Consider the following 24,352-nt stretch of genomic DNA (forward strand, 5'->3'; position numbering starts at 1 on the left):
GCCAGAGGTTGGGACCTGTATGTCTATGTAAAACGTCACAAGAAACTGAAAAAATTTAAAATAAAGGTAATAAAGTCCTTAGACATGTCACTGTTTATTGAATTAAGGCAGACATCCACAGCTGTTTCTTGTGTATTGTTTCAGACAAAGTCTTCACACTGACTGTGCTCTTTTCCTGGCCCAAAGTCTCGACCATTGTCTCAGTCAATACACATTCACTGTTTATTGAATAGGTGATCAGACATCCGCAGCTGTTTCTTGCATATTGTCTCACACCAACTGTAGTCAAAGTAATTAAGAGGACTGTGCTCTTTTCCTGGCCATAAGTCACGAGCATTGCCTCTGACAATTCCCATCCCCTGTTTATTGAATTAACACGTCTGCGCTGTTGCTGAGGTGTCTCAGGGGGGGGGAGTGTGGCCAAGGGGCGTAACTATGCGCGCTGATAGGATTTCGTCATTAGAAACAGAGAAGGTGGCGTAGTCAGTCATCCTGGTTCTATCGAGAGATCGCAATCTTTACTGGGAGATCGGCTTCAAATCTGGTAGCTAAAAGTTTATTTTTAACCAATTACACTGAAATATTTTTAGAACACTTGTAAAGAGAAGCAAAAAGAATGTCGGAATATATTTCAGGAAACGAAGAAGGTGGTGAACTCTGCTTCTATTGAGAAATACAACGCAATCTTCAGTAGTAAGTATTCATCTTTAAGAATTGCTTAAGTGCTTGTGAATGCTCGTTGGATAATAATAATGTTTAACTTATATTCTTTAGAACCCATGAGTGATGAGCTGGATGGTATCGTTTTTACACAGTCTGACTATGGTAATTATTAACTGCAACAACATCTGGGGGCTGCACGGTGGTGCAGTTGGTAGCAATGTTGCCTTGCAGCAAGAAGGTCCTGGGTTCGATTCCCGGCCTGGGATCTTTCTGCATGGAGTTTGCATGTTCTCCCCGTGCATGCGTGGGTTCTCACCGGGTACTCCGGCTTCCTCCCACAGTCCAAAGACATGCCTGCTAGGTTAATTGGTCTCTCTAAATTGCCCTTAGGTGTATGAATGAATGAGTGTGTGCATGGTTGTTTGTGTGTTGCCCTGCGATGGACTGGTGACCTGTCCAGGGTGTACCCTGCCTCTCGCCCATAGACTGCTGGAGATAGGCACCAGCTTCCCTGCGACCCACTATGGAATAAGCAGTAGAAAATGACTGACTGACTGATGAAATAAATTCTACTTACAGATTTAACAAGAGACGTATTCCTGAATGTCAGAGAGGTCAGCGTTTGTAACTGTCTGCCTCCGAAAAAATCATTCTTGCGCCACAGTCCCCTGACCGTGCGCCGGAAAAATTTACATTTCCGGGAGAGGAGAGTAAGTTAAAAAATATATATATATATATATATATTTCTATGCATATGTTTTCACAGGTCTATGCGATATTGCAGACTTGTTTTATCCCCTGATAAAATATTTTACAGATATATCAAATGATTTAATCCAGAACCCAAGCCTGGATAACATTCGGCAGAACTGTACCAGTTCAGTGCAGGAAGAGTTGGAACCGCCTGGAACCGTTCAAATACCCCGTGTAAGGAGTAAATTATAGTATTTCAAATTCTGTTCTATTCAAATCTTCACAGAAACCAGATTTATTTTTTTTTCAAAAGACCTGTATTGTAAGGTAACTTTATTTTGTTTTACAGAATATCTTAAATTGAGGAAAAGACGGCGACTCTGTGCTCTGTATACCAGAGCGAGGCTTGTTAGAGGTTTATTGAATGGTAAGTTTAATTATTCTTATACTCATTACTGAATTAATTCGCATATTTCATTAATTAATTCTTTTCTTTATCTTTCCAGAGGCAACGTGGAGCAGATTTCATCGAGACCTGGACAGCAACAGCGCAAACAGAGAGTTCCCCTATCCTTACGTGACCGTTGTAATAAAGCATCAAGTTTAACGCTTCTGGCTGCATGACACTGTTACTGAAACATTGCGCTGATATCAAGGTAATTTAAACTGATCCCTGGGTCTTATTCTTCTTCTTCTTCTGATACTCATGTTAATATGGATAGCCAGATCACACATGCGCTGAATGAGATAAGGAATGTTGTTGCTCAACTTAGTGAAATTCCCGTTAATGCAGAAGTAGCAGATAACATTGGGTTAAATGCATCTCCTGCTAACAGTGAAAATGTAATAAATCAAAATCTGCACGGTGACGTTTTACGCTCATTAGAACAGGCTGTTGAAGATTTAAAGAGAATACCGTCTCCACCCAGCATTCAGCAAAATGAATCAGATGGGTCTTCTTCTTCTTCTTCTTCTAATACTCATGTTAATATGGATAGCTAGATCACACATGCGCTGAATGAGATAAGGAATGTTGTTGCTCAACTTAGTGAAATTCCTGTTATTGCAGAAGTAGCAGATAACATCGGGTTAAATGCATCTCCTGCTAACAGTGAAAATGTAATAAATCAAAATCTGCACGGTGACTTTTTACGCTCACTAGAACAGGCTGTTGAAGATTTAAATAGAACACCGTCTCCACCCAGCATTCAGCAAAATGAATCTGCTGACTTACAAATACCTTCAACGTCACACGCCGCTGATCATACTGGGTAGCATGGCGGTAATTTCAATCCAGAGGTTGCAGTCAACCCTGATCAGATTGAGGGAGATCATCCTGCGACTGTTGAACGTGAACGTTTTAATAACATTGAAATAAGGAGACCTTTCACCATCCTACCTCCCTGCCCTGGTAATGTCCCTGATCTCGCTGCAATCTATATAAACATCATGTGTATTCTCACTGAATTAGCCGATACTGCAAGATCTTTAGCCAGACGTAACGATGTTGTGCAGCTAGAGTTAGTCGGGGAAAATCTGAACCGTAACGTCACGTTTACCTTTAACGATGATGGGAATATGATTCTGCCTGCTTTTGAGGATTTTCTGGATGAGTTAGTACAGTCCAACGCTGAAATGCCTGTAGATAATAACCTGGAATTTGTTCTACAGGTAGTTAATGACCCTGCAGGAGGGTCGAAACGTAAGGTTAAAGGAACGTTAGACTGTGAACTGATTAATAAGAAAAAGCGTCACCTGTATATTGTAGATAATACCGGTAATCAGTTATGCTTTGCCATAAGTCTTGCACACGTCTCTGACTCTAACCTTACTGATAATCAGGCTTTAGAGCTGGGGAGGGAGTGGCAACACTGGGCTGGTTTAGATGATCAGACAGCAGTAACTTTCAGCGACATTGGTAAATTTGAAAACATTCTAAGGAGAAAAATTGTAGTGTTTCACAGAACCGTTACAGGCTCTGCAGCTCTGTGTAAATTTGAGACCAGTTTCCCTGATCAATCAAACCCTCTCTTTCTGCTGTTATTTCAAGGTCACTACTATGGGATAAAAAATCTCAAGGGTTTTATAGGATCGAGATACATCTGTGCATATTGTTACAGGAGCTATGAAAAGCCAGACACACACCATTGTGAAGGGTATTGTCCGGTGTGTCACTCATACCAGTGTATGCATGAAATTAACGAACCTGTCTCCTGTGCAGGTTGTCACAGAATATGTCGTAATTCTTCATGTTTCAGTAGACACAGGGAACCCCGCAAAAGACCTAGTGCTGACAGGCCTATGAGTGACTGTGAGTTGATAAAACTGTGCAAGGTGTGCAAAAGGATATACGTTACTCCAATCAGCGAGGAGGATAAACCACACGTGTGTAATGTAAAATGCCGTATTTGCGGTGAGAATATACCTCCTGATTTAGATGTGACGTGCGATGGTCCTCTGTGTTACATTCAAACCGCCCAAGCCTGTAATCAGTTAGATGATAAACTGTTTTTTTATGATTTTGAATGCTTCATCGACGAGAACGGTATGCACATCTGGTCTGTGTTAAAACGCTGAAAGGTGTGGAATGGCATGCTTATGGATTGAATTGCACCCAAACATTTCTTCTCCATTTCAGGAGACCGATGTACAGAGGCTTTACCTTAATAGCACACAACGCACGTGGGTATGACAGCTACCTGATTCTCACAGCTATGCTGCAGTTAGGCATTAAACCTCATCTCAACATGCAGGGAAGTAAAGTTCTCTGTTTAACCGACCCTGATTACAGGTTAAAATACATTGATAGCCTGTCCTTCATGTGTATGAAGCTTAGTGCGATCCAGAAAGCATTAGGTTTTAGTGATCAGATCAAAGGTTTTTTCCCCCACCTATTCTCCTCTGAACAACATTTCCAGTATGTGGGGTCTTTTCCTCCTCCATCCTCCTACGCTGTAGAACGCATGAGCCTTCAAGAACAACAGGTGTTTAACAGCTGTATATAAAGGAAATGTTGTAAAGAGGTCCCACATGATTGACTTGTTGAAAAATCTCAACCTTCCGTTTAAAAAATATGGAGGACCGCTACCCCGAGGATGGTCAGACTTTCTACATACCTTGTCAGAGGTAAACATCCCCATATCTTCAGTCATTAACCCTTATGCTCATGATAAATATAGACGGTTCAAAACAGAGGGTACATCTATTGAAAATGGGGGTACACCACCCAGCGTTAAGCAGAGAAGAACAAGAAGAGGAAGGCAGATAACTCTTTCTCCCCATTGGTCGAGATCCGAGCTGGAAGATCCAAAAAATGCTGATGGGAAGTCAAAAAAGTCTCTTCGTAAGACGACGCTACCACCCCAATGGATTACATTTTCACCATAAACCGTTATAAGAAAATGAAACATGTAGCCTATTTCTTTTATTCAATAAAATATTTATTGATTATATTTTCAAGTTTAGTTTCATTCTCTACTTCACACACTAACATATGATGTCATTACACAAATATTAAATCATAAGAAAAAACAAACAATGAAAACAAAAAGACAATTTAAATTCCATAACAATCCAGAAACATCTCAAAAGAGCATGTTCCATGAGTATAAAATGTACAACTTTGATTAATGACACATTTCTGATATTTTTTCACAAACTTAGATACCATTAAATCATTCTTAATCACATCTCCGGTGTATTTTGACAACACTTGCTGCAGTGATAATCCGCACGCTCTATGACATAGATAAAAAATGCAATGGTGACCGCACACAGTGGACAGAGTGTTTTGAAGCTGATTATTATGATACAATATTTTTGAGGATCTGTCTTCTAAAAATGTTACGATGCTTGACGGGTAGAACTCGAAATCCGGAGAGAATCCATAAGAGTCAAAAAAGCTGGATTGACCATTCTCATCCAAAGTCAGAGCTAACCAGTGTTCTCCCGGCATGTGTGAAGGATGTGTGTTCACGGTAAAGTAGGCCGGCCCTGGGAATTTGTCAGCTAGCAGCGGGAGCTGGTCGCACGGCCACACACCACAAAACAAATCTCCCAGCAGATGATGCAGCAGGTTCTCAATTTCATGATTATTCATGTCTGATTAGATTAATAATAATCCACCAGCACACGCCTCTTTGAATCAATCTCTAAAATAGAGTCATAACAAGCGTAGATGATCAGTGTGGTGGTATGAGGCAACGGGTTTCTGAAACACGTCGAAGTGTCAGAAGTTTCTGAATAGCAGGAAGGAGCTTGGGGTTTATGAGTTATCGCACGATGCGTTGAAAGTTGATTTGGTAATACTCCTCCTCCAATATCTCCAGGCACTGATGCTGTCGTTGGCTCGGGTGGTTCGTAATGCACCCGTAACAGGTTTCTTTGACATAGTTCAAACAGGTTATGTTGAATAAATGAAGTATTACTGTTTTCACCGTATTGATGAGAGCGGTTGAGATCCAGCCGTCAATTTCATCACCCTGATTACTCTCCTCCTCCTCTGGTGAAGGCTGAGGGGCAGGTATCGGGTCTGGAGTTTGTGGGGAGGGTGAGTAGCTGATGGTTGCCTCATCCTCCACGATCACCCTCTTGTCTTCAGGTTGGATATCTGTGTGTATAGACTCAGCCACGCATAGCGGTGAATAGAGGTCGGGAGAAGGCGGATGATGCGATCTGAGGTTGTATCCTGTTTGTGTCCCTGGACTGAATAGGGACTCAAAGAGCTGCGACGATGAGGTGTCTGGTGAGTAGAGGTCTGGAGAAGTGTTGAAGCTTTCATCATAATCGGGAGAGAAGACGGTCTCTTCTTGCTGGTTGTTGAGGTCCCAGTATGGTGTTTTCCCGTACGCTCCATACATTCTCAAGGTCTGCCGCCCGCCGTTGTGAAGAAGAAGAGTCTGTGAGCTCGCAGTTAGACCCTGATATATAGCGCAGGAAGGTGGGAGGGTCCTCAAGAAGGGGAGTGGGTCCTCAAAAGAGGGTGGGCTTTAGATCCACAACAGGGAACGTCAGAATTCTTTTCACTGACATAACATCAATCCAGCAGCGTGAGTTTTGGAAAAGGTTGGAAAGACGCTGTCCAATTTCATTCATCTTCTCAACCCAAGCATCATATGGTAGAGCCAGCACAGTCTTGAATACACCGCAGTTCTGATTGAATGCCTCCAACACAAACAGATCTGAGGGGGCCGTCTGGTTATTTTTGCGTTTGCTTGCCTGAAAAGACCAGCGGCCATTTGCTGTGGTTTTTGACCCCCACACTGCACTAAAGAGAGGTTCTCTCGCAGCTATTTCAACATCGGAAGGACACATTCTCATCCTTTTTGCTGGTTGAGGAGAGCTTTCATCTTCATCCTCCCTCTCGTACACTGAGACTGATTCAGGGTTATCGTTAAAGTGTGGGATTGCCAGCCGTAACACAGCCCAGTCGTTGTGGGTGAGAGTACACAGAGCCAATGATCCATTAAATACCTCGTCTTGATCCAATTGATACAGGCAGAGCTCTCCTATTTCGTACATGAAAGTATACCCCCCGCTACCACTCAGGCCATATGGTTCCAAAGACCACTCTTCCTGCAGAGTATTGAACGGAGGCCTTTGTACCTTGCATAGGTAATATGTTGATTTCTTCGGGGCATCCAATTCACGGCACGTATGCCTGTAGATGGTTACTGGGGTTTCACACAGAAGAGACGTACATCTTAGCTGACCTGAGGCCTGTTTTTCATCCATTGTTGTTGGTGAAGTTGGATCATCATCTGCAGAGTATGTTACGATACGAATTCCGATAGGTATCTCAGACGAGGAAATAGATGATGTAGATGGTGTCAGTGTGAAGACTTTGTCTGAGACAATACACAAGAAACAGCTGTGAATGTCTGCCTTAAGTCAATAAACAATGACATGTCTGAGGACTTTATAACATTTATTTTTTATTTTTTCAGTTTCTTGTGACGTTTTACATAGACATACAGGTTACAACCTCTGGCTCCCACGTAGGATGAGGAGAAAACCGTTTTCTTTAAATTCTCAATAACTATTGCTCTTTTTATCAGAATTTTGTGTGATGTACCTGCATTAAATGGTACCTTTAATTTTATCAGAATTTTGTGTGATGTGCCTGCATTAACCTGAGTGACCTTTTAAAGTGGATAAAATACATGTTTTGTTTTTAGATGTAAAAAACATCTAAAAACATACAATTAGAAAGATTTGCTTCCTTGTAATGACAACATCCGGCCAATGACAACATCCAGTTAATGACGATATCCAGCTAATGATAACATCCGGGTAATGACGATATCCGGTTACGTCACCGGAAGTCCCGCCCACCTGTCAACATTTTCACACCTCGTTTGATTGAAGGATGTACATTTAGTCTCTCAGAAGGTTTGGTACAGCTCTGACCTTCTGCGTGGAAGTTATAAAACCTTCATCTTTTATGTCATATTTTGAGTCTTGGCCACATCCACAAGCTTTGATGCAGCAAAAAGCTTTTGATAACTTCCGATCCTCAGTGCTCTCAAGAATATACTGAATACTTTTGAGGTCTGTAAGTCAAAATCTCTTGAAGGAGTTGATCCAAAATGGCCAACTTATTGTGGGGTTTAGATGGCTCCAAGAAACTTTTTTATAGGTCTTGAGAAGTTTCATATGTATACCAAATTTCATAATCTTTGGTAAAGTATGGCTTGAGGCTGATTGTTTGTGGATATTCAATCAAATATTTGACTGAATATTTTTTTAATTAAGACCGATCATCTTGAATTTGGTGCAGAGCAGATGATATAGATCTTAGAGCCAGTGTGTCCCTGTGTCGTCTTGTGATTAAGAACTGTCCAGGGTTTACCTGGCTTTCGCCCACTGACTCCTGTAGAAAGCAGAGATATACACAGCCATGTTGGAAGAAAACTTGAAGGCTGCAAAAGAATCGAAACAAATGAGGAAGACTCGAACAGAAGCTCTCCATCCAATCTGGATGAACTTAAACCACATTTACCAGACAACTACATTTCCCAGTGTGCTTTGCAGCAGTGTAGCACATTTCCTGCTTCCTGTTTCTGGATAGAATGTCTTGATTCAATGAAGGTAAAATTCATTCATTCTGCATCGTCTTTTTACAGCTGGTGATTGATGGGACACCAGTTTGTTTGACATAGTCTGATTCTACTGGCTCTACGGATTAAAAGGAGGGGTCATTTGTGCAATTCGGACCAACCAAACTCGAGTTATTGCTCTGCGTAAAGCTGCCTGTCAGTGAATATGCTGCAGTTAGAGCAAAAGAGAGCAGTTTCTCAGTGTTTTACGAAAATTGAAAGTAAACGGTAATACAAAAAAAAAACGATATGTTAACACAAACCATTTTAGACATGTACTTCTAAGTGTATTCAGAATATCTTTACTACTTGATCAAATAACAACAGAGTAACTTTTGTATTTGTCCAAGAATAGTCAGTCAGTCAGTCATTTTCTACCGCTTATTCCATAGTGGGTCACGGGGGAGCTGGTGCCTATCTCCAGCAGTCTATGGGCAAGAGGCAGGGTACACCCTGGACAGGTCACCAGTCCATTGCAGGGCAACACACAAACAACCAAGCACACACTCATTCATACACCTAAGGGCAATTTAGAGTTACCAATTAACCTAACAGGCATGTCTTTGGACTGTGGGAGGAAGCTGGAGTACCCGGTGAGAACCCACACATGCACAGGGAGAACATGCAAACTCCATGCAGAAAGACCCCCGGCCGGGAACCGAACCCAGGACCTTCTTACTGCAAGGCAACAGTGCTACCAACTGCACCACCGTGCAGCCTCCAAGAATAGTTATACTGGTAAATCTCTAAATGTTGCTTGAGGCTTGATACAATGAAGCAGCTGCTTGTAGAATCTACTGGACAGCTAAAATCAGTATTTCCTATGCTTTTGTGAATACTCCCTTATGTAGGGAGTTATGAATAATGGGAATTTAAATGAACAGAACACTAAACACTAACAGAGACACAAACAAGGAAGGAATAGAGCAAAGAAAAGAAAGAGATATGCTCTGTGTGCTGAGCATTTTACTTTCAAGCCTTCCACATTTTCTTTCCTCTCCTAATAGTGACAGTACAGGAACACTAAACTTCTACTACTAGTTCCTGGACACTTCTTGATCTTTAATGTCTATACTACAGGCATGGTTGAGAAGGCCAACACGAGTGTTTTCTTATCCCAGGAAGGAGGCAGTGAATTTAAGGAAAGTCTAGCCTATTTTTGCCAAATACTGGAACTATCATTAAAATATACAAGCCTTACTGGATAGTTGGACAAATAGAGGAAATTCCAAAGGTTTTTGGGTGCATTGAATACACACTCTAATCTGCTTTGTTAGACACAAGCTAATGCTAAAAATGACAGGAAAACAAAAAATAACCATACATGGCTCATGCTTTTGAGCCCATGTTCCTCCAATATAATGTCTCTAAAAAGGGAAGGGTAATATGTGGCCACTTATGCCCCTGAACAAGTATTTTTGGTGGGTATTAGATATTAAACAGTTAACTATAACACTTTTACACGTACAAGCCGAGCAGAATTGTAAGCAGACTGTAAGTACAGTATAATTAAAATGTCTGGGGCCCAAGATGCAAGAATCCCAAAAACTACCTAATAAACTTCATTTTAGGTTTTTGTGTGTGCTGTTAAAAATGTGTTGAATGTATAAAATAAAATTGTAAATCTTTTGTACCCCAAAACAACTTGACATTACTGAATGTATGTATAATTGGTTGCTCCCAATTGGAGCAACCAATTATAGTGCTGGACAAATTAATAGTTTTGGCTGCATGTGTGCCCCGGATGTAAATGGAATCTCAGGCATGTAATAAAGCAAAGTGGCGTTAGTTCTCCCGATAAAAGAAAAGAGGAAAGTTTTCAAAGCAGAAACTACAACAAGATGCTAACTAAATGCAGGTTCTTATCATTGTTGGTGGCAGATGATGAGAAAAACAGCACCCCTGTAAAAGGCAACTCGTTACAGTTAGCATTATTATTATATTTTCCATTTACCCAAGTAGACAAAGTTTGAAAACTAGAATGTCGCATCCAGCTTGATGATGTTTGAAATGTTTCTTGAAATATCCTGGTAGCTGTAATATTATAAAGACATGTTTTTATGATTTATTCCAGTCTTTTACTGATTTAATGAATAAACATGTAAAAGCCTTACTTTGTTGTGCTATCCAAGGAAAATAAATAACCCAAACAAACTATCTTTGATAGATCATGAGACCCTGGGCTTGGCAGTGGTTTCATTATCCAAACTTGAACCTAACTTTAATCTTCATCGGATTAGGAAGACATATGTATTTATGTATATATATATATATATATATATATATATATATATATATATATATATATATATATATATATAATCAGAAAGAAACCCTTTAGAATCAGTAATTACCTGATTTATGCGTTAAGTATTTTTTAACCTTTCTGCTATTACAGCTTCAGTTCTGTCATTGTTTTGTAGTGTAGCAGAGGTGCATTCAGAGGATAAAGTCATTTTTAAATTGTAGTTTTATATATTAACAGACCCTAGTATGCTTTCGGATACAAGACAGTGTATTACAAATAAGTCTCTTACAATAATGCATTAGCCAGTGTACTGTACTTAAGTACTGGTAATGCATATACAAAGTCTCTGTTGTAACAATTGTCTCTTTCACTGTGAGTGATTTGGGATTTGAAGATGGATTCGTTTATTTCATGCAGGAGAATTATATTTATTTATATTACAATTAAGAACAACATTGTCACTGCTGAGACCCAGTGGTGGCACGATAATTGAGGAGTTCAATTTATTCATACTCATTACCCCTTAATGTGCTGTATATATAATCTTTGAGTGCTAAGCTGGAGACGCAAACAAGCTCACAGTAAAATGTTTTAATTGGCCTGTTCTATTTCCATTTCAATAAGAGGTCCCCTCCTCTCTCCTCTTCACTCTGCTTTTGTCCTCTCCACTCTCAAGCTGTCCTGTCTGATATCTGACACTTTGGCTCCATCTCCTCTTCCTGTTAGTGGATCGGTTCAATCCATAATTTGGAACTGAGTGCGAAGACATGAGTGTGTGTGAAGGTGTGGGTTTCTGGGCGACTAGATGGAGCAGGACTAAACTAACACAGGAAGTTGAAGGAGGAAGAGATGGTAAGATGAAAGGAGAGACATGAAAGGAGGTTGGATGAAGAGAGAGAAGTTTGGATTTTATGAATACTACAACAAAAGCTCTGGAAACTGAGCCCAGAGGTACTTCTTACCAGAAGCCAACAGAGCCTAACACCATCAACACTGTAATCCCATAAAAAATACTAGATACACTGTCAGTAATAATCATCAGCATTATAAATATGATTCAGTTCACAAATGAAACTTGTATCTTATGGCTTTGTTTGTAATGGAATTTAATTATAGTTATTTATAGTCATACTTCATAACATCCATCTTTTGTAAAGATAGAGGAAGTAGAGCATAGAAATTAAGCTTTTCATTTATTTTAAGGATCCTAGCATTATTTATCACAGAAGGTATGTTTAAATTATCTGTCTTTCTGATGGTTCTTAAAGCAAACTAAAACAATAAGCCATCATATGCATGTCTCATAATTACCTAATTGACTGATCGCTACAGTATACGTCAATCACCAAAAACAAGTAGGCTTCATCAACAATGCTTTGGTTTGGTATGATGTCTTACTCTAATGTCTTTCATCACCATCAGTAATTTGAGGTTGTCAATGCACCTGACGACAAAATCTTTAATTCATTACCCAGTTGTTAAAGTGAGTCATGTTTGTTTTTTGGTTTTTTTACTGTCTGCACTCTTTACAATTGAGAAAACTAACGAAGAATGAATGAGGAGAAAAAGCTTTGATTAGGAAAACAGTCATGGTTTAGCTGTAGATCTGCATTAAATGTGGACAGAAATAATAGTAAAATATACATTGAACTAATTTCCCAAACTGCTGCGGGGAGTAAGAAAAGATTCAGTTTTAGACTGTTTATTGGTAGGTCACTGGCCAGTTTCAGTTTTTGAGGTACACCACAGATTTAAACATTCACAATTTAAATAAACACCTCTTACACAACTTGTTGGGTTATCTTTTAAAAAGTGGAACCTTACTTCACAATCAGAATCAGAATCAGCTTTATTGCCAAGTTCGTGCATACAAACAAGGAATTTGACTCTGGTACACTTTGCTCTTTTGTTCTGTTTTTGCATTACAGAATATACAAATTTACAATTTACAATGTACAATATACAATGTACAATGCAATATTCTGCATTACAGAATATACAAATTTACAATTTACAATGTACAATATACACATATCTAACAAAAAAGGTGCATTTGCAACATTTGTATGATGTTGTTCTGTACTCTATTGAATGTTCATCAGAGAAACAGCCTGGGGGAAGAAACTGTCTCTGTGGCGGCTGGTTTTAGTGAACAGTGCTCTGTAGCGGCGGCCTGAAGGTAAAACTCTAAACAGTTTATGTGCAGGGTGTGTGGGGTCTGCAGAGATTTTAGCAGCTCTTTTCTTGACCCTAGACCTGTATAAGTCCTGGATGGAGGGAAGGTCATCCCTGATTATTCTCTCTGCAGTCCTGATTATTCGTTGCAGTCTGGACCTGTCCTGTTTTGTGGATGAGCCAAACCACACTGAGATGGATGAAGACAGGACAGACTGAATTATGGCACTGTAGAAGATGGCCAACAGCTCCTGTGGAAGGTTGAACTTCTTGAGTTGCCTCAGGAAGTACAGTCTCTGCTGGGCCTTCTTTCGAACAGTGTCTGTGTGTGAAGAATAACTCAGGTCCTCAGAGATGGTGGTTCCTAAGAACCTGAAGTGGTCCACGGCCGATACAGTGTTGTTGAGGATGGTGAGGGGGGTGTACGGGGGTGGTGTTCTCCGAAAGTCCACCACCATTTCCACAGTCTTGAGTGGGTTCAGTTCAAGGTAGTTCTGACCGCACCAGTGTACCAGCCGATCCACCTGCTGTCTGTATGCAGACTCATCACCGTCCTGGATCAGTCCAATGACAGTGGTGTCGTCTGCAAACTTAAGGAGTTTCACGGACGAGTCCGATGAGGTGCAGTCATTTGTGTACAGAGAGAAGAGGAATGGGGATAGAACACACCCCTGGGGGGCACCAGTACTTATTGATCTGGATCGGGAGATGTTCCCCAGTCTCACCTGCTGCTGTCGGTCCGTCAGGAAGCTGTTGATCCACTGACAGGTGGAGGCTGGGACGTTGAGCTGGGTGAGCTTCTGGTGGAGGATGTCTGGTATGATGGTGTTGAAGGCCGAGCTGAAGTCTACAAACAGGATCCTGGCGTACGTCGCTGGGTGGTCGAGGTGTTGCAGGATGAAGTGTAGACCTAAGTTAACAGCATCATCTGCCGACCTGTTTGCTCGGTAAGCAAATTGCAGGGGGTCCAGCAGGGGGCCTGTGATGTCTTTCAGGTGCTTCAACACCAGCTGCTCAAAGGATTTCATGACCACAGACGTCAGGGCTACAGGCCTGTAGTCATTTAATCCTACGATGGTGGGTTTCTTGGGCACCGGGATGATGGTGGATCGTTTGAGGCAGGAGGGGACCTCACATTTCTCCAGTGACTTGTTGAAGATCCTTGTGAAGATCGGAGCGAGTTGATTTGCACAGGCTTTCAGGCATAATGGGGAGACGTTATCAGGTCCTCCAGCTTTCTTTGTTTTCATGCGCTGAAAGAGCCTGTTTACCTCTTCCTCTGAGATCTTTAGTGCAGGCAGAGGATCTGATGGTGGGGGGTTGGTTGCTTTATGGGAGGAGTTTGTTCCTGAATGGGATGTAGAGGGGATGATTTGAGGTGTGAATGGCTTACTTAGCTGTCAATCAGCTGGGTTTAAGGACTTAGTAAAGGGAAAAGCCGTATCAAATTGTTTTAAAGGAAATCTGTCTTGAAACAAATGTTTGCAGCACGGTGCAAGACTTGCACCTTTGGTAAAGTTGGTAAAGTACAGTCCACTGTTGGCTCGCTACTTTGGAAGTTCAGCTTGCTAATAGCTAACAATGATCTTGTTAGGTTTCCAAACAAAAGCTCAATGGCAGAAAAGACAGTGTCCATGCAACAAGTATTTTTAGACTATACCTTTGAATAAATTCGGCTAGTGTTTATTTTACATTTCTCTGAAGGTCTACCAACGCTGTGAACATAGGTTTAGATTAATTAATGAAATGTTTAACATATAATCATGTATGTGTAAGAAAAAAAGTTTTGAATCTAGCCATACCCATACATAAAATCAGAGGTGATTTGGCAAAGAATTTAAAATGCGTTGTATGCTCAAAGACAATATGGGGGGATTAATTGCCATGGCACTCATGTAAATCCTATTTTTCATGGTGTTTAGCCTTATATTCTATACTAAGCAAAGCATATTTTAATAGTGTATAATGAAGGGATTAAAAAAAAAACTGAAGGCTTCATAATAATCAAGCTGTAGCTTTTCCTATCAGATGCCCTTACAGTTGCCTACATCTCCAATCCCAGCAATAGACTTGATTATAACAAGTTTTTGATTAGACATCGCAGCAAGAGCACACACATCTGTGCACACACAATGACATGTCCACTTTTTAAGGGCTTATTAAAGGGACTGTGATGACAGGGCTTAAGTTGTGATGTACAGTTATACACAGTGAGTTAAACGGTCAGTTTCACATCCACTATGCAGTGTGTGTTAACAAGATCTAGGAATGGCAGAGTAGGGATCCATGACAACTGTCCACAACACACAATGAAGAGATGAGGGAACATTATGTTTGTTAGGAAGTACAGAGAATCTATATATGAAGAAAGTTTTAATTGGCAGCAGATTTCTAAACTGTCGGATGAAAGTAAGAATTAATTGTTGAGTGTCAGTGATGCAGGAGTTTGTTAAGCAGACTGAGGGAACAGCGCAAACCGACAGACACTCTAGATAAAATGACAAAGATGGTGTTTTCAGATTCCTTCTTCATTATCCATAGGTTTTGATTCTGTCTGCTCTACTTTCTATAGCGAGGAGTTTTGTAAAATCTTGTCAGATTGTACTTTTACTTTTTTTTAAGAATTTGTCAGGACAATATCTCTGTAATCTTCTCTATCCCTCCTATCTAAAAATGGAAAAGTTCTGTTTCCCCTTTTTCCTCAATGAAAGATTAACCCCTTTCCTGGGTCTATAACCCAATAATTTACAAGTTACTTTGAAATCTATGTAGTTAAAGCAGGTGTTAAATAGGATATTTGAAATATTAAGTTGTACAAACACAGATATGCAAGAAACCAAATAATTAACAAAGCAGATATAAGTTCTATGGCAGTCCTGTCATTGGTTTATAGATGAAACACATTATACTTGTATTATACTTATAGATTAAACTTATTTAGGTTTCCAGACAGACAGACTTATTGAATTTTATGACAAATTAATCAAAATGAATGATTTTGAGGTTACCTTTATGGGGGTCATATTTGCTAATTTGCTTCATTCAAGTGAACTGAATGAAGCAAAGCAAAAAGCAACACGGAACCCTCTGTTTGTTGGAAAAATGTTAGATCTCAAACTCTTGGCTGATCCTTATGTGAGTCTACTGATATTATAGCTTGTTTGCTGACAGAGGAATTTAACATGCTGGGGAGAAATCCTACGTTCACACTTCAAATTACTGGTGACCCTGATTCATACTAACACACACATACACAAGCAATAAAAAGAAAATATGCAGAAATACATAAACATTGAGGAAAAAAAAACCTAAAATGCACAGATGAACAGATTGACACATGTGCCCTCACCTGGAAACAGGATCCCTCACTCTCCAATCTTTTCTTTTCTCTATTACTAGACCTATAGATACAGATTACTTAGTTTTTGATTTATACTGTAAAAAAGAAAACATTTTTGTCATACTGTCTGACATTAAATCAGACCTGCCCTGTTCTAGGTCAGTCACGATTAGACCATTTTTTTTAATTTGCTTATTGTCAGAATAATAAGAGAACGATTATTTTTTTTGAATTTTTGTAATGTTTTTCAAATTTAGACATTTACAGACCTATCTGGGGTGTATTTCAAAATGACACAAAGGCACACTGCACTGTCACTTTAACATCAGAAGAAATCAGGGAAGGTATTTGGAAGAGAACTGTGTACCTCGACAAGTCTGGTTCATTCTTGGTACAATTTCCAGATGTTTGAAGGTGCCACCTTGATCCATTCAAAGAAATATACACAAGTATAAAAATCATTGGTGTGTTCAGCCATCAGACTGTTTAGGAAGGACATGGGTTCTGTGTCCCAGAGATGAATGTGTTTTGATGCAAGACGTGAGAAACAAATACAGAGGAAAAGACGTTGATACTGGTTGAAGCTGGTAAGATAGTGTCATTATCCACAGAGTCCTGTACCAACATGAACTGAAAGACGAGGGAGCAGGGAAGCAGCTATTACTCCAAAAGTATTATTAAAAAAACAGATTACAGTTTCCAAATCTACTTGGGAGTAAAGACCCTACATTTTGGAGACATGTTCTTTCGTCTGATGAAACTAAAATTGAAATGTTTTGCCGTAATGACCATTGTTACACTTAGAAGGAAAAAGAGGAAGCTTGCAAGCCAGAGAACAGTATCGCGGCTGTGATGTACAGGGGTCATGACATTGGGTGGGTGCTTTGCAGCAGTGAGGACTGATGTGCTTCACAAAATAGGTGACATCATGAGCATAGAACATAATGTAGAAATATTGAAGCAACATCTCAAGACATATGCCAGATATTTAAAGGTGAGCACAAATGGGTCTTTCAATGGATAATGACCATAAGAATATCACCAAATTAGTTACAAAGTGAAGAATAAAGTGAATGTTTTGGAATAGCCATAACAAAACCCTGCTCTCAGAGGAACTGCACAATTTTGTTCTACAATGCTTGTAAATATATAGTTTCAACTTCAGATACCACGTTCTTGGACATAACTCAACATTAGTGGTATCCAAACTTTCTGTCACGCATGCCAAAATCATTAAACCAAACATGGTTGCAGGCTAAAACGTTTTAGAAATCTTTGAAAACTTAAAAACATAATAAGTCTGTACTTATTTAGACATTCTGCCCTATAAAATTGTGTCCTATTTTTACCATCCAGAAATTTAGCCGAGTGTTCCTACAACACCTAACTAACTTTGGATAGTTTTGCATACATACCGTTGTAAAAACTGTATATTAAATTACAAGAATGTTTTCTTTTCAACTTGTCTCTCATTACTAAATCAAGTTAGAATTTACACAGCAGTTTTCCTTTGTTTACTGCTCCTTACTTGATGGTTTAACCGAATAAAAAATGCACCAGAAATGTTCAGATTTATATCTCTTGTCACTCATTCCAAAATAGTTTTTTGATTAACTAGATTTGATTTTCTCCTCACATCTTTTACAAACTACATATGCAGATTTCAGATCGAGAACCTCAGGAAACACAGGGGTAATTCTAACTGCAGCCCAGAGTAAACACTTAGCATCTAAAATGTTCCCTATGTGTTTTGCTTCCAGCATCACTTGGCTTATCACCTATTCAATTAAGTCAATACACACAGTTGTGCACCATACCCTGTGAGTTTAAGCTTAAGCTGAGTCCAAAAGGATCTTTGGCTATAGAGACTATTCTCCTCTGAGTTGTTTTGCTTCCATCCATCTTACTTACCCATCTTATCATGACTCAGCTTCTCCAGACTGGCACGGATGAGGCATCAGATGGTGCAAAGGCATGTTCAAAGACAACTGTTTCATAGCTTTCAACCAAACATCCAAGAAAAATTCACCCAAAAAACTCTTATTTTAACAGCTACAAGTCTAACACAAGTGTGCTGTATCCTATTGTGCTTTACTGAATAACCTGAAACTAACAGATGTTTTTAAACTGACCAATTGTCTCAAGATACACTGAACACTTTAGCAATTGTAGTAAAATTGTATCAGCCACTGTTATTTCAGTTGCAGAGCTTCCTATCAGTATACTGTAGAGTAATTGTGGTGACTAAACATAGCAAAACAGGAACTGACGATGGTCAAGGTAGAATAGAATGTGAAAGTCTCCTGTTTCCTCTCCATCATGACAATGCAAATGTTGCAATCAACCTTATGTTATGCTTATGTGCAGTGCTGTGAAAAAGTATTTTCCTGCTTACAGATTTCTGTTTGTCAATGTTTTACACACTTATATCTTTCAGATAGTCAAACAAACATTAATGTCACCCAAACATAACCTAAGTAAATACATGAAAGGTTTTTACATTAATTGATATTTACATTAATTGAAGGTAAAAAGCAATTGAAACAAGCATATTTCCTAATGAAAGAGTAACTTCCATATTTGTTAAATGATGAGTTAACTGTAAGTAACACAATTTTTTGGAAAGCTGAAGTTAATTTCATCAAGATGTATCACGTCCTGGATACATCTTTGTGTGCTGACTCTTGGTTCTAGCTGCAGTAAATACCTTGCCAGACTCCCCAAATCTCTACAATATTTTCAAGGCTGCAGTTATCATTTGTGCAACTTTTTCCCTCACATTTTTTCTTTCCACTCAACTTTTCACTTCCGTGTTTGGAAACACTAGTCTGTGAACAGTCAATTTCTTAGCAATAAGCTCTTTTGGCTTACCCTCAACATCAATCATTGTCAGCTGGACAACTCTTAAATGACTGTGTAAGGCCTGTGGTGTCCAAACTTGTTGCCACATGGTGAAAATCATCAACTCAAAAGTGCTTGCAAATCCCAGAATTTAAGGTTTTTTTAACTGCTCAATAATAAATGCAATAATTTTGAGAGAAAAATGTTATTCTTTAAGAAAATGGCATCTGTAAATCATTGCAGATCCAAAATGCAAAAATAGTTGGCAGAGTTGGGTGTCCCCAGGTCTACAAAAGATGCTGGATATTTGTCCTATTTACAATGGAATAAAAAAAAAACAAAAAAAACTTATGATTACTAAATGATGACATTTCCCATTGTAGGATTTCAATGTCAGTAAAACATTTGTTCTACAAAAAAAAAGCATGAATTAGATGAACAAATGTGTACCATTCTTGAACTGCGTTGAGGCCAGAACATAACAGCTGTTTTTAAAATTATTTTTTTAATTTGTCTTATGTGTTAAATTCCACATTTCTGAGAAACTGAGGTTTGGGTTTCCAGGATTAAATGCAAGCCATAATCATTAAGAGTAACAGAAGTAAATCATTCTATGTATGATGAATATTTATGAGTGTCACTTTACGAATTTAACTAATGCAATACATTAACTTTTCAATGATAATGCAATTTTTTTTAGATGTACATGTGTTATAAAACCATCTGAGGTAAGGATTTCTCTAAACTGGAACAAGTTTATGAGTGGCTCTTTGCCAGCAGTTTGGATGTGCAAGGCTACACATATACCACCAAGACATCCTCCCAGATGATTTTTTGTTGTTTGGGAGATGATTGATCTTTGATTGATTTCAGCAGACATGTTGGTGGGACGAAAAAAGCAAAGAAGACAAAATACTGGAAGGAAAGTGAGTGTGAAGATCCAGTTGGGGAAGGGAAAGAAAGAGATAAGCAGCATGTGTGAGCCTCTAACCACCAGCTGACACTCTTCATCTGTTGTGTTGTGTCTGCATGGCTGTTTCACCATCAGAGTGCTGTGGGTTTGTCTGAATACATCAAAACAGCCAGAAAAAACAGAGAGGAAAAGGAAGAGAGAGAAAGGAAGAAAGAGCATTTTCTTCGAAAGACTGATGCATCAGCTTTCTGTCTCACTTTTTCTTTTCTTCATTTCTCTTTGTAATATTATATCCGCACTAGTCCTGCTTTTATGACTTTGCCCCACCAATTCACACACAAACACAGTGAGACACACTGTTCTCTGCTCAGAAGCTGAGTTGAGAGTTGGGAGCAAAAGGCAGGAGACAGACAAGATGAAAGCTGTTTCCTGATTCTTCAACTCTCAGCTCCTCTGCTGTCAGGCACAAGACAGCCAGTCAAGAAAGAGAATATCCTGCTAGATGTATCCCTGCACAGCTGCTGTCGCTAACAGGCAAACAGCCAGAGAAAGAGAAGAAGAAAAAGAAAAAGACAGATGGACAGATCGAGCAGCAATTGTGAGGAGGAGCAAGAATAGAGGCAGACAAATGATGATCTTGTAATGATACTTCCAGAACCTCACTCCAAAAGATAAACATTCTAAACCATTTTGCAGATTAATATCACTGTTATAGAGAAATATACTACACACATACATTCAAATATCCTTAGATTGAGGGAGAGTTTGTTTTTGACTCTGTTGGCTGGAGGTGTGCTGTAAATAAAGAGAAAAACTCAAAGTCAGAACTGACACATTTTAACATGTGCTTCCTCCAAGACAGAAAGTTTAAAGCCCTAGCCTCGACCTTGTTATCTAATAGTGTTTTTGTTTTTTGTCTAGGAGAAACTCTCTTCAGTTTTCCAAACAGATATACATTTACAGAGTAGTGTGGTGTTGTGATGAGGCTTGCCTATACTCTCCAAAAAATAAAAAAAGTGCCTCAGTGTCTCATTTGAAAATATTTTTATTTACATTCAAGACATTGAAGCTTTTTAATAAACTTTTATAGTAATACAAGTAAATAAAATGTCCTTGGTGATCTTTAGACAGTTTTGCATATAGTTATCTCAGTACCTGATTACTGTTAAATATACCTAGAATCCTAAAACCATGATTATGTTTAATGATATTATAAATTTGTCAAAGATGCAAACAAAGAGCTAGAAATGCTATCAAAATAAAGGTTGATGCTGAAGACTTAAACTAGGGATAGAAGGGGTCATGTTGTGCAGACATTCTGGTTCTTCATGTTGCTTATTGTGTCATGTATGTTGGTGTATTTAACCATGTTTAAAGATGTAAGTAAAGTCACACACAAAGTATACAGTTTGTGTTTTGTACTGTGAGTGTGTATTGTGAAGAAGTGTGTAAAATCTTGTGTTCTACTGCCTTGTTTAAATGTTTGTTCCATTCTTAAAGATCTGGAAATGTGTTCAATACCCTAAACATAGTCTATGAATACCTAACAATAATTAAAATAGGTAAAAATGGGAGCATTCATTTTGCAGACATCGACAGACAGAGCACCTGCATAGCGTAGCATAGATTGAGAACTGTTATTAGGTCATTGTTGCAACATTTGGTTGCAACTGTATCGATCCTAACATAGTTGCAAGTGCATTATACAGGTATGCAGTGTTAGAGCTGGGATGATAATGCTTATAAAATATTTAAACATGTCCAAATATCTGTGGCCTACTGGCTTATCCGGTAATAGAATAGAAATGTCCTGTATTTTCCAACAGTGGGGACATTCATGTGTACAAGCAGCAAAGTGTAAGGAAAATTGAAGATATCTCCTCCCCAGATACTGTCATGTTGAGTTTAAAACCAGGAGACTCTAGTGCAGCACACCAGAGAGATAGGAAAGGTTTAAACAAGTTTATTGAATTATTGTTTCTGGGCAGTGTCAGGATTCCGTGGCTTCAGGGATCGGCTCACTAGGAGAGAGATAATGACTAGTGAAGATCCATCTTCCTGATAGTAGCTTACTTGTAGCTTACTTGTGGTTAAGTTGATTCTGGGGAGAATGAACAAGCCACGGAGACTGAGGTTGACAGGCAAGCGTGCCGTGTGAGTGGATTCCTCCAGATGGTGGATGGCGATGGAGGGTGGACAAGCAGGGCAGGTGAAGCGAGGAACAATCTTGCAATCTGATCTTGTGGATCCTGAGGTAAATTCAGTGAAGTATTTACCATTTGGAAGGAGATTGAACCACAGCGGGTTTTCCAGGGAGCAGGGTTGCTGACAGCCAACAGGGAAAGGACCAGAACCACAGAGGGTTTATCCAGAGCAGGGTTTTACTGACAGCAACCTTCAGAGAAGAACAGAGCAAAAAGCAGGTAAGCAAAAAGACAAACACAGAGCAGGGTTTGTTGGTCTGATTACCACTCAGCAGAGTAAACAATCCGACCCCTCCTCCAAAGTCCCAGGTGCTTAAGAAGCCTCCACACTGATTGCTCTTGATGCGGTGCAGCTGTGTGGCTACACCTGCCTGTTGCACCCTGGTGGAGGAAAAAGAAACAACACTCACAAAGCACACAAACCTGTACTCAGCTCTGTGGCTTGACATACCCAACCCACACCCCCAACTGACGCCCCCTGGCACGTGGACGGAGCTGAGACCTTGAAGTCGGTGATGAGGGTTGCATTGAGGAAAAAGCTCTTTATCACCCACTGGCGATCCTCTGGAACGTAACCCTCCCAGTTCAGCAAGTATTGCATCCCTCTACCTCGACGTTGGGAAGCCACAATCTGGCGGAGATTGTAGGCCAGATGATCGTAGTTTTCCCGGGCAGGTGGAGGGGGTTTGGCCGGAGGGCACAGAGGACTGGACAGGAGTGGTTTGACTTGTGAGACGTGGAAGGTAGGATGAACATGGAGGTGAGATGGAAGTTTGAGGCGCACAGTCGATGGACTGATGATGCATTTAATTTCGAATGGACCAAGAAACCTTGGGCCAAGCTTATGGGAGTAAGCCTTTGGGAGAAAGTTCTTAGCCGAGAGTCAAACCTTTAGTCTGGGTGTATAAGTGGGAGCCGGTCTCCTCCTCTGATCTGCGTGTTTTTTTTTGATGATAGAAGATTGTTGTGCCGTTCTGGTAATGTTCCAGGATCTTTTGCAGCAGCTGAAGTGAGTTCTGACTCAGGGGAGAACGGAGTCTAGACATGAAGATGGGAGGAGTGACAGTTGGTAACCCTGGGATGGTTCAAATGGTGATAGGCCAGCGGCAGCAGAGATGAGAGAGTTAAGGGCATATTCGGCTAAAAAAGAGGTTCTCACTCCAGGTTCATGGGTTATTAGTGCAGAGGCAACTCAGAGTGTTCTCCATCTCCTGGTTTTACTGCTTACATTGGCCATTAATCTGTGGATGGAAACCAGAGGAAGGTTTTGATGAAGATCCAGGGATGGAGCAAAAATCTTTCCATAACTGCAATACGAATTGGGGGCCTCGGTCAGAAATAATTTCTACAGATAGTCAGTGTATTCTGCACACATGGTTCAGGAGGATCTTGGCAGTAGCGGTGGCAGAAGGCAACTTGGCGAGGACGATGAGATAGCAAGCCTTGTAGAAATGAGCTGTAACAGAGAGGATGACTGTCTTATGATTAGAAGGTGTCAAACCTGTAACAAAGACCAGGGCAATATGGGACCTGGGTCGGCTGGGGATGGAGGAGACCGGCTGGGGCTTGATGACTGTTCTAATTTAAAGAGTGGGCCACCAGAAGTATCTTCTAATAAAGGTGATAGTATGACCAGAGAAACAGGAAACGTGGGCCCAATGAATGACCTGGAATCAGATGGTACATAGAGACAACCTAGAGAAGCTCCTCCAGGATCAGGTGCGTCAGCCTGGGCTCTTTGCACGCATCTTACTATGTCCCAAGTGAGGGAGCCAATGACACAGGACTGGGAAACACATTTTTCAGGTTTGGGATCTTCATTATCGGAGAAGAACTGTTTGGAAAGAAAGTCTGATTTAATGTTTTTAAAGCCTGATTTGTAAATAATTGTAAAGTTGAATCTGGAGAAGAATAAGGACCAAAAAGCTTGACGGGAGTTGAGATGTTTAGCAGATTGAAGCCAGATTTTTATGGTCAGTCCAGATGATAATGGGAAGAGATGTACCTTCTAGCCAGTGACGCCATTCTAAGGCCAGTTTGATGGCCAACAGTTCATGGTCTCCAATGTCGTAATTCCTTTCAGGGGGCGTAAAATGCCTAGAGAAGAAAGCACATGGATGGAGCTTGTCATCATGGGCAGTCTTTTGAGAGATGATGGCTCCAGCCCCCGTACTGGAG

The sequence above is a fragment of the Girardinichthys multiradiatus genome, chromosome 3 (assembly GCF_021462225.1).
Source record: "Girardinichthys multiradiatus isolate DD_20200921_A chromosome 3, DD_fGirMul_XY1, whole genome shotgun sequence".
Taxonomy (NCBI): Eukaryota; Metazoa; Chordata; class Actinopteri; order Cyprinodontiformes; family Goodeidae; genus Girardinichthys; species Girardinichthys multiradiatus.